Source organism: Carcharhinus amblyrhynchos, chromosome 19 (assembly GCF_965287045.1).
Source record: "Carcharhinus amblyrhynchos chromosome 19, sCarAmb.v2.hapA, whole genome shotgun sequence".
NCBI classification, from domain to species: domain Eukaryota; kingdom Metazoa; phylum Chordata; class Chondrichthyes; order Carcharhiniformes; family Carcharhinidae; genus Carcharhinus; species Carcharhinus amblyrhynchos.
Window position 1 is genome coordinate 31,908,599 of NC_137342.1, and position 12,560 is coordinate 31,921,158.

Genomic DNA, 12,560 nt, shown 5'->3' on the forward strand with positions numbered 1-12,560 from the left:
ACCTTTAAAACAGCCTCAATGTCCTGATTTTCTAGTTGTCGCGTCAGCTTGTTCTGTAGTCAGAGATGGGTGATGTTATGTGACCACATTGATCAAAGCCTCCTAGAAAGAAAAATGCACCTGTTAAATCCTGGAGTAAACTTTTATGTACATATTTAAGGATCCCCCCCACTCTCAGTCACAGGGTTTAGCAAAATTGGAACTTAATCTTGGATTGCTGGGTCATGAAATTCCCAAATAAGTATGCATCCACGTGGAAAATCTTGTGATGACGTGTGTACTGAAAACATGGAGCTGTAAAATTTATTTCACTGAAAAACTAAATATATGCACAGTACATACAAAGCATTGTGATCTGATGCATAAGAATATAAGAACATAAGAAATAGGAGCAGGAGTAGGCCATCTAGCCCTTCGAGCCTGCCCCGCCATTCAATAAGATCATGGCTGATCTGTCGTGGCTCAGTTCCACTTTCCCGCCCTCTCCCCATAACCCTTAATCCCCTCTCTTATCAAGAACCCATCAACCCGCTTCTTAAAAATATTTAGCGAGGCAGCCTCCACCACTTCAACGGGCAGAGAATTCCAGAGATTCACCACCCTTTGAGTGAAGAAGTTCCTCCTCAACTCCGTTCTAAACCGCCTCCCCTTTATCTTGAGGCTGTGCCCCCTAGTCCTACTGTCTTTTTTGAGCGGGAAGAGTCTCTCCACCTCTATCCTATCCATCCCATTCATCATCTTATACGTCTCAATGAGATCTCCCCTCATTCTTCTAAACTCTAACGAGTACAAGCCTAGTTTATTCAGCCTCTCCTCAGATGCTATCAGTGAATCAGAGCTTTTGGAGAATAAATAGGTTCTAGAATTGAATAATTGAATTGAACTGGTCTAGGCTGACACCCCATATCACCAAAGAAATCCTTTTCTGAGATTACTGTTTGTAATTTTTATAAATGATCTGGATGAGGGTATAGTTGGGTGGATTAGTAAGTTTGCTGATGACACCAAAGTCGGAGGTGTGGTAGATAGTGAGGAAGGGTGTCTTAGTCTACAGGGAGACTTGGATAAGTTGCAGAGCTGGGCCGAGAGGTGGAGGATGGAGTTTAATGCGGATAAGTGTGAGATAATTCACTTTGGTAGGAATAACGGATGTGTAGAGTATAGGGCTAATGGTAGGACTCTGAATAGTGTGGATGAACAGAGGGATCTAGGTATATGTGTACATAGATCCCTGAAAGTTGGGAATCAAGTAGATAGGGTTGTTAGGAAGGCACACAGTGTCTTGGCGTTTATTGGTAGGGGGATTGAATTTAGGAGCCGCAGCATCATGTTGCAACTGTACAAAAATCTGGTGCAGCCGCACTTGGAGTATTGTGTGCAGTTCTGGTCCCCACATTATAGGAAGGATGGGGAGGCATTGGAGAGGGTGCAGAGGAGGTTTACCAGGATGTTGCCTGGTATGGAGGGGGAGGTCCTATGAGGAGAGACTGAGGGATTTGAGGTTGTTTTCGTTAGAAAGGCGGTGGCTACGAGGGGACCTTATTGAAACAGAAGATGATTAGAGGTTTAGATAGGGTGGACAGTGATAGCCTTTTTCCTCGGATGGAGAAAGCTAGCACGAGGGGGCATGGCTTTAAATTAAGGGGTGGTAGTTATAGGACGGATGTCAGGGGTAGGTTCTTTACCCAGAGGGTGGTGAGGGATTGGAATGCCCTGCCTGCTGCAGTTGTAAATGCGCCTAGTTTGGGGGCGTTTAAGAGATCCGTGGATAGGTTTATGGATGGTAAGGGTTTGGTTTAGGTTAGAGGGTCATTGTTTTTTAAACTGGTCGGCGCAACATCGTGGGCCAAAGGGCCTGTTCTGCGCTGTAATGTTCTATGTTCTATATCTCTGTCCTGGCAATTCTGGTCACTGCAAGTATGTTCTCTTTTCATCTCAATATACACTGAGGTTCAATATCCAAGTCAGCAATACCTGGTTGGTCTATGAAAGTAAAATGTAAATCCAGGAGTCTCGACAAATGCTGTCAGTTTAATAGCACTAAGATCTGCTGACTGTGTAGGCTACCAGAAGCTGCAAATTGAAGAACTGTGGTTGATGGTTTCTTTTAGCAGATCTTTGATTAGGATTGCCAACCCTCCAGGATTCCCTGAAGTCTCCAGGGATTGAATATCAACCTCCAAGACACTGCTGTGTGGAGCCCTAGCACATTTTTTGTTTCAATATTTCTCTATACCAGATATAAAAAAAAATTCCAACAAGCAAGCATCATTCAATTGGATAATGAGTCTTTTTGCTTTCCAATTGGTGCAGGAAGGCAATGTATCACAAGGATGGATGTGTTGGCCAACAAATGGCTGGAGCTTGGCACCAAGTCATGTGATGAAACCTCCAGGAATACATTTAATCACAGTTGGCAACCCTATATTTGATGTAATGTGTTTTTCATGATTAAAAGGAGAGGACACAATGAGGAATAATCACACAAGTGCAAAAAGTCAACTAATTTGGGGAAGTAATGGCATCCTTGGATAATAATTTTGACAAGTGAAGTCAATGAAAATACCACAAAATTACACCTTATAAAATCAAGGAATATGATCACTGCTGTTGTTGTAATTTGGGATCAGGCTAACTAAAATGAGGAAGAAGTTTTAAAAATACCGGAAAGGTTTTATGCAAGATTTTAGTCAAATGGGAATGTTTGGGAAATTCCATACTTGGATCAGGTGACTTTATCTCAGGACACTGATAGCAGCATTTGGCCTGCCAAACCACAATCCAGAAATATCATTACATGCAACTTCCTGTTTAGAAATAGAGATTCTAAGGTTTTAGTTCCAAGTACAGAGATATCATAACCACAGTAATTTTTATGAACTAAGATAGGCCAAGAATTTTTAGTTCTATAAATATCAGGACTGTACAACACCGTAACTTCTTTTAACACAAAAGTACTAAGTTGCAGAAGGGAAACAAAGTAGGAAAAGGGAAACAAATGGTTTGATGAGAGATGTTATATCAAATATACAGTACAGAAACTGGCCATTCAGCACAACAGCTCCATGCTGATGTTTATGCCCCATATGAGCTGCCGCCCACCCCTCTTCACCAAACCCCATCAGCATACCCTTGTATTTTTTTCTCCCTCATCTGTTCGTACAACTTCGCCTTAAATGCACCTCTGCTACACTTAACTACTCTTCAGGGAGCTAAGTTCCACATTCTTACTGCACTCTGAAGAGTTTTTGAATTCCGTATTGGAATAATTAGTAACTATTTTATATTAATGGTCCCTAGTTTTTGTCTCTGCCATAAGTGGAAACATCTTCTCACATGTCTACCCCAAACACTACCTTAAAGACCTTCAACAGTTCACCCATCTACCTTATTTTCCTAAGAGAAAAGAACACCAGCCTGTTCCTCCTTTTAGAAGTACATCTTCTCAATATTGATATCACCTTCATGACTATAGAAAAGGAGGTAGGGAAAGTACAGAAGGTTCAAAATAAAGTCTGAACTGCATAAATGTTAAACCTACAAATGCAACTGCTTTTTGTTCTACCAGCTGGTTGATCTGGCTTTGCCAGACAACACATGAAAGCCTATCAACTGTGTAATATGGGGAGAATTGATTGCATTGTCCAATCATAAAAAGGTCAGAAAGTGCCTTGTAATACTAACACTTCCACAGCTCTACTAGCTTGTTTATTCATGCAGATTGTAGGGACATTGGATAGTCTGCCTTTTCATCCACGGCCAGGGCCTCAAAGTCTCCTCCTTGCCAACTGCAAGCAATTCCTATGGAATTAATCTGTCCAGTCTTAATTTACTCCCTCAGCAAAAATCTATGCATGTTTCAGCACAAATTGACAATCCAAGGCAGATCACAATGGAAAATGAAAGAGGATGAATAAAGTTCCATTATGTAATACTGGATGTTCTTTGGAAGTTGATGCTCTGGTGAATTATGCTAGCAGAATAAAAGCAATTCTAATCTGCATCTATGGTGTTATTCCTGACAAAACAAAGTTCATTCTTCAGCACAGATATTTCCAACCTTATGACACAGACACAGACAAGAAAACACTAGATTTTAAAGACCTTGGATAAGCTTTTTCCATACGTTCTCTCCTAATTACCCAGCAAACATAAGCCTTCCTGTTAACCAGTCAGAATTGCTAAGTTCTTGAAACCAAAATATCTCCCTCACCACAATGCTGACACCACAATATGACTTCAAAACCACAGCAAGTGAGACTCAAAAGAGGAAGCCCTTTCATATGCTGAACGGTCAACTATGCCTTCAATCCAAAAATAATCTGACCATTCTTAATCCTTTGGAATGTTTCAGATACCTGCAGGTTGCATTGGATATTAATTTAAATTTCATACTCAGCCTATCCAACACTGTGCGCACAGGTTCATAGCACTACTAGATTTCCGGTCAGCACATGCTAATGAACTATACATAATTCAGCAATACAATATTGCCTTGTCAAAGTTCAAAGATGGTTGTTAGCAGTTTTCAACCCAAGTACCATAGTGTAACAGGGAAATTCCCTTGTTTTACATTTGGAAAACTTTAAATTCATACAGTCGTTTCATAAGTAGAAATCCTAAGCTGCCATTTTACATCCATACTGGATGAATACAAAGTAAGCCTTTGATTTGACAACTATACAATGACCACATCAAAATAGTTAAGTCTTCCTGTGGTAGGTATTGGTACACTTGGAGCCTATGGCAAGCCATCTATAATCTCTTGATTCATTGGCATGCTGTTTTTTGGCTTTGTAGATAGCAGTACACTGTTATATTTCCTAATACTTTTGCAAAATTATGCTGAGTTAATTGCTGGGTTACTGCATTCCACATTTCTCAAAACATTCTTCACACTTGAACTCCTGCCTTTCTCCTGACCTCGTCTTTAAATGCTTTCAGGTCTTACATAAGAACATAAGAAATAGGAGGAGTAGGCCATCTAGCCCTTCGAGCCTGCCCCACCATTCAATAAGATCATGGCTGATCTGTCGCTGCTCAGTTCCACTTTCCCGCTTTCTCCCCATAACCCTTAATCCCCTCTCTTATCAAAAACCCATCAACCCGCGTCTTAAAAATATTTAGCGAGGCAGCCTCCACCACTTCAACGGGCAGAGAATTCCAGAGATTCACCACCCTTTGAGTGAAGAAGTTCCTCCTCAACTCCGTTCTAAACCGCCCCCCTTTTATCTTGAGGCTGTGCCCCCTAGTCCTACTGTCTTTTTTGAGCGGGAAGAGTCTCTCCACCTCTATCCTATCCATCCCATTCATCATCTTATACGTCTCAATGAGATCTCCCCTCATTCTTCTAAACTCTAACGAGTACAAGCCCAGTTTATTCAGCCTCTCCTCATAGCTCAAGCCCCTCAACTCCGGTATCAGCCTAGTAAACCTCCTCTGCACTCCCTCCAAGGCCAAAATATCTTTGCGCAGGTGCGGCGCCCAAAACTGCACACAGTACTCCAGCTGCAGCCTCACCAATGCCCTATACAGCTGCAGCAAGACCTCCCTACTTTTATATTCAATCCCCCTCGCTATGAAGGCCAGCATCCCATTAGCCTTCCTGACCACCTGCTGCACCTGCAAGCTGGGTTTTTGCGACTCATGCACAAGGACCCCGAGGTCCCTCTGCACCGTCGCCTGCTGCAGCTTTTCACCACATAAGTAATAGTCCTTCCTACCATTCTTCCTACCAAAGTGGACCACCTCACACTTGCCAACATTAAATTCCATTTGCCATTTCCTGGCCCATTCGCCCAGCCTATCTAGATCCTTCTGCAGACTCTCCACACCCTCCGCACAATTTGCCGTTCCCCCAGTCTTGGTGTCATCAGCAAATCGACACCCTACACTCGGTTCCCTCCTCCAGATCATCTATATAAAAAGCTGAGGCCCCAGCACCGACCCCTGGGGCACTCCACTAGTCACCATCCGCCAATCCGAATAGCACCCGTTGACCCCCACTCTCTGCCTCCTATTTGACAGCCAATCCTCTATCCATGCTAACACCCTACCCCCAACTCCATGTCCCTCGACCTTCTGCAATAACCTCTTGTGAGGTACTTTGTCAAACGCCTTCTGAAAATCTAGAAAGACCACATCCACCGGCTTTCCTCTATCCACCGCCCTAGACACATCCTCATAGAACTCCAGTAAATTTGTCAGACACGACTTCCCTTTAATGAAACCGTGCTGCGTCTGCTCTATCAAGCAATTCCCTTCAAGATGCCTCGCAATTTCCTCCTTAATGAGGGATTCTAACATTTTACCTACCACAGACGTTAAACTGACCCGATCAACTCATTCTTTGACGAGTTAGGATTCCAATTAAAATTGCAGATCATTAGTACAATACATGCAGTTACTAAAGATACACATGCCACTGAAAGTTGAGCTGAGGATATAGTATTTCTTCCACAGATGAGTGTGTAGATAATGAAGTAGTAGGTTCTTACAAAGAGTCCTTCACCTCATGTCTCGATAAAAGGTCAATATTACATCGCAAAATTAAAACACACATTCTGCATTGCAAAACCTGTTCAGATCCTTCACATCTGCATAAGTTAATGTTAACAAGGTATATGCTTTTGTTGATAATGTTGGGCAGCATGGTGACACAGTGGTTAGCAAGGCTGCCTCACAGCGCCAGGTACCCAAGCTCAATTCTCGGCCTGGGTCACCGTCTGAGCGATATTTGCATGTTTTCTCCACATCTGTGTGGGTTTCCTACAGATGCTCCGCTTTCCTCCCACAGTCCAAAAGACGTGCTGGTTAGATGCATTGGCCATGCTCAATTCTCCCTCAGTGTACCCAAATAGACGCCCGAGAGTGGCAGCTAGGGGATTTCCACAGCAACTTCATTGCAGTGTTAACATAAGCCTACTTGTGACACTAATAAATAAACTTTACTTTGATGGAAGAAGCAGCCATCTTAATTATACTACTCTGGTCATCTAAACACCAAGTTCAAATTCAGGTAAAGCTCCAAATTGCCTTATTGTCAAAAGAATACAGGCAGTCCTCGGGCTTACAATGCAGTTGTGACTTGAAAACCACATCATAACGCAAAATGTTGCGAGTTAGAAATGACTACTCCATTGGAACTATGTTACAAATGGGGGATTGGTTCCTAAGCCAAGGAATGAAATCATTCGTGGAGCATCAGGCAGTGTTGCATGGAATCAGCTCTTGACCTGTCAAGTCGCTGGGTGACTGTTGATACCTGCACATCTTAGCACAATTTGTTTGGTTAGTGTGGGGATATAATGAAACTACTGTCAGTTGTCTGTTTAACCTTGTGAGCCCATAACAGGTGATGCATAGAATGCAAGAGCGATAATTGTGCCAAATATACCTGAACAGAATAAAACACTTGCTTCCAACCAAATAAAATGGTTTGACCGAATAGAGGTGGTAGTGTCTGGGGTGCTACTGTCCAGTTGTATGGATTAGCAACACAGAATGTTGATGCACACATATGGCATGGCATTGTAAAGTCAAAACCGACATTGCAAAGTCGAAACAGGATGTCAGTTTATAAATTATGAGTACCAATCACCACAACTTGAATGTCATAAAGCTGAGGACTGCCTGCATAGAAATTAAGCTCTCTAAGCAAATTTATGATAGTTTCCTATAATCAAATTTATAAATTTACCAATTAGATTTAAAGCTTCATTTGTTCCTCATTTTCTGATTTTTCTTTAATCATAGCAAATGTCTAAGAATTAAAATAATTGTGTAATTAAAGATGCAGAAGTTGTTTGATATTCCTGCGCTCACTCATCACCAAAAAAAAATTAGAAAACTACTTCTGTAATCCTCCTTTCCACTTTCGGTGTCTTAATGTGCAGAGAAGAGGTTGTCTATATAACCAGTTTCCAGGCTTCTTCTGCTGCCACTAAGCACCAGAAGACAGACAACATTTACCTACCCATCGTTTTGTTGACAAGTTCTTGACCTATTAGCAGTACAAAAAACAGGAGCAGGCTTTGGTAATTTGGCCCCTCAAGCCTACTCCTCTGTTCCATATCATGGCTGAAATTTCTACATCAATTCTACTTTCTTATCGTTTCCTGGATTCCTTTTGTGGCAAAAGCCTATCGACCTCTTTGAACATATTCATCGATTGACTATCCACGGCCCTCTATGTTAGAGGGTTCCAAGAGAAGTCCAAAGATTTACAACACTTTGAATCAATAATTCTTTTTCTTCCTGGTCCTACATGTTGACCCCTTAAACGAAGGCAACTACCCCTAATTATACACTCTCCGACCACAGGAGGCAGCATCTACCCTGTTAAGCATTCTAACAAGATCATACATTTCAATGCAATCACCTAACGTTCTTCAAAACTCTCCACATTGTTTCCCGAGATGAGGACTTCACAATCAAGTGAATACTTATTGCATCTATTGTAAAGGCAAGCAAATCCTTTGGCAAGGGAAACTGAAGTGTATAGGATTTCAGGTGTGATGTCTAAGTTCCATAACAATTGCAGCAAAATTTCACTGAATACTTCAGGGCCGAAGGGTGGCCAAGCTGGATTTCAGCTGAAAAGCCAGTCTAGACCAAATCTACCTCAGCAAAAAGACTTGAAGGAACAAATTCTCATAAGCTTGCTAACCAACTGATTGACACTTTAAATAGCTACTAATGCCCAAACAGGCTGCACAATATTTTGGTGGCTAATGTTTCAATTAGTGTCCTCTCAGTGATCAACTGTTTAGTAGCACACATGACACTGATGTTGATTACATTGCTCCTTAAAGGGATGTTTGCCATTTCATGTTTGTTGCTGGAGTTTTGAAAAGAACCTGTGTCACATCAGGAGACTTTTCTGGGACATTTTCATCAACACTTGAGCAACATTCAGTCTGGGAATTCTGAGTTTTCACCTAAAAGAAACTGCTGTGTACCTCCACTTTGTAGGAATCACCAGGGGAAAGGAAGTATTTGGTCTTGGGCATCTTGCTTGAGGTCTGGACTGGAAGACAAATACTTCATTGCAAGTCTTTTTAAAAATGCATGAATGACTTCAAACAAGAAATGCCTACGTTTAGTTTTCTGCATGCGTGTGCAGGCACTTGCTGCACAGCTTAGAAGGGACACTGGACATGGGGCCAGGTAGAACAGCTCCAACTGCTTCATGAGGGATGAACAAAAGAGAAAAGGATGGAACAGTAACATCCATCTCCTTTAAGTAGAGGACATCCTTCCTTTTCTGGACTTCCTCCACCAGGACCTTCATCACTGCATCCAGAACCTGTGCACTCCTTCCTGAGTGCCCAAGCCATTGTGCCATTTGGTGTCCATCAGAACACTCCACACCTTTATTGGACACCAGGAGATGCCAGGAGCTCATTGATTAGATGCAATTTTCATGGAACAAATAAGTCAGTGTTCGAGTGCTAAAACTGAAATTTTCTGTTTACCATAATTTGAATATGCCGAGAGGTGCTAATCAGTAATTAGAACCAAAATTGTGCATGATTTCAAATAACCTAGTCTTATTAGCATTGCAACCATTTTCAATTCTTTTGCTAAAACAATGTTCCTTTACTTTTAAAAAATACTTTAATCCCCTTGCATTTAAAGCTAGCAGTCAATTTACCTTACTAATTATTTGTTGTACTTTTCTTTGTGGCTCTTTAACAGCAGTAAAGCAGAGATCAGCAATTTCATCAACAGAATCTCCTGAATGGTCACACATTTTGATGCCTCAGTATTTGATGTTGTTATGGAGCCACTACTTCCTCCATTGCTATCTTGTCTCTCATTAAAATCCTCAATCACTTGTGACCATAGATCATTTACAGGCTGCATATCTATTTTGAGAGAAATAATTAAGCCATCTGCTATCTTGTTCAGCTTTTTGAATGGGTAGAAAATTGGAACATTTTGTGGCAGACAAAATTATGAGAAATTCCTTCAACTTTTGCTGCTCCAACTCTCTTCTTACTTCAAGTTGCAAAGCCAAAGTGCAGAGTGGACCAGGTAAAGATAAATCCATCTCCTTGCTTGCTCCAAAAACCAAATTAAATTTGAATTCAATTCATGGTCCCCACAAGGGAGACAAACAAGATTCAAGCTGACAAGATAAGTTGTTGCACCCATTTTGGACTTGATCCCAGCCAAAAGTCCAAGATGCAATTCTTCCCCCCGCCACCCTCGCTTAAGTGTAGCTCCCTGAATTTCTCTTTCGGTATACGTCACTTGCAATCTCCTGCCCAACACTAAGATGAGCTTCACCAATCATTGATGTTCCACATGTTCACTCTTGTTGCTATCAAATTCTTTAGTCAGTCACAAAATTGCCTGTAACATTCATTCTGATGAGCCATTCTGCTCTCAAATATTCTAGACTTAATTTCAAATTTTCCCTTTGCTTTGCATTTTAGAATGTAGTGTCATTTACCACAAAGTTTCAATCATCATGATAATTTTCCAGTCTGCATTGGTAAATCTATATTTAATTTACTTAGCATGCTAAAACATGGATGAAGTGGGAACTAGATGCTGGTATTCTTCCAATTTGACTTAATCTTCAGAAGCAATGCATTAATCAGCAGGTTGGATTTAACCAGACAAGCAATAGGAAGTTGATCTGCACTCTGTTCTAGCAAGCTGCACTATGTCAGTTGATTAAGCTCAAATTGTAACTCCGCACACATTTTAGGATCTTGGGGTTGCCACCTCCACGTAGCGCAGTGAAGCAGGCTACATCCTAATGGAAGAGCATGCACATGAAATGACAGCATATACCATTTTGGAAATGGTACACGCTGCTGACAATGTACTCAGTTAGTAAGGGGTGAAATGTTTATGGTGGTGAATGGGATGCCAGTCAAGGGCTGCTTTGTCCAGGACGTTTAAGTTTTTTTAAATCTGCATCACGTATTTCAGCATTTTGCTTCAGAGACTGAACAAGCTGCTGAGTTTCCACACATGCCTGACGCTCGGCAAGACAAAACAAAATGGTATAAAGCTCTGAAATTCTGATAGTCCTTGCTTGGGGGTCCACTGGTTATGATCCTAAGAAAATTTACATTTGAGACACCAGTTTGGACTATTAGACACTTCTAATGTGCTAAAGCCATCCCATGTTCTACTGTTACTCAATTTTAACAAATTAGGACACCATTCTAAACTGAACAAGAGAACTAGCTAATATGTAGTCAATGTTTTGGAACATAAGTGCAGCAGATGTTCAAATGAACAAAAGCATTTAGGAGCACTTTTTAATTATTCATGCATAGGATACGAATGTCACTTGTAAAGCTAACATTAAACGATGAACCACTTTCTCGAACTGCTGCAGTCCATGTGGTGATGCTACTCTCATGATGCTGTTAGTTGGGGGTTCCAGAAGGTTGACCCAGTGACCAAAAAAAGCAATGGTGACCAACTTGGGAGGGGAGCTTGCAGATAATGGTGTTCTGATGCACCAGTTCCCTTGTCCTTCTAATCCAGGTGGTAGAGGTCACAGGTTTAGAAGGTGCTGTCACCACCATACTCTGGTGGTAGAGGAGACGAATGCTTAAACTGGTGGATGGGATACCAAATAAGTGAATGCTTTGTCTGGAATGGGTGTTGTTGCCGCTGCACTCTACAGAAAAGTGGGGAGTATTCCATCACCCTCCTGATCTATGCCTGGTAAATAGTGTAAAGACTGGTGAGTCAGACGAGTTATTCAGTGCAGAATTTCCAGCCACTGACTAACTGGACCAGCCATATCTATACTAAAACAGCAAAGGTTAATGGGATTGCCAAGGTCAGTGTGAAATGAGTTAAAACAGTTTTCTGCTAAGCATAGAATGTAAGCAATGTACTGTCTAAGGGAATTTAAAAGACAAAATGTACTTGAGCAGTTAACAAGGGTGATGGAATGTGTAAATGGTTTCTCAGTCGTGGCTGCGATGGTCTGAAAATTTACCAATCTATTCTCATGTTCATGGAGAATGAATGATCGGAAGAGTGTATGAAGACAATGTAACCATCGTAACAAGAAGATTGGAAGAGATAGACAAGTGCACTTTGCTAACACCATGTTAAATTATTCTGCTGTCCTTTATCTGTATTTCACAATTTATGGATGCAATGCAGTGATCAAAGCTAACAACAGTACATAAATGTGAATGAGTCACTGTCTGGTGGCACTTGTGTGGGAATCATGAGTATGGTCCTTCAATTAAGACCTGGTCCTAAGTTGTTATTGTTATGTACATATCTGATTTGTTGTTTAAGAAAACAAGACAAATCTAGACGTGAAAACAGTCTATACCAGGCACACACCTAGCCAGTCCACAGTTTCTCTCGTGATTCCCAGTGACTTTAATTTTACAAGGGCTCCAAGATGCCATATTCGGTCAAATGCTGCCATGATGTCAAGACAGTCAGTCATTCACCCCAACTTTGGTCTTCAGTTCTTTTGTCCATGTTTGGTCCGAGGCTGTAATGAGGGCTGGAGCAGACTCATTCTGCAGAACCTAAATTGAGCACCAATTATTGGTAAGTGC

General features: G+C 41.4%; 1 protein-coding gene across 3 annotated transcripts in view; it reads right to left on the bottom strand.

Moving 5' to 3' along the window:
- The window catches only part of LOC145355420 (plexin-B2-like), a 253,321-nt gene that overhangs the window by 185,407 nt on the left and 55,354 nt on the right, over positions 1-12,560 (bottom strand). For all 3 annotated transcript variants that reach the window (XM_080207503.1, XM_080207502.1, XM_080207505.1), the window contains exon 2: positions 3-102. The gene's annotated coding sequence lies outside the window, so the exon portion shown is untranslated. The remainder of the gene's footprint in view (positions 1-2; positions 103-12,560) is intronic.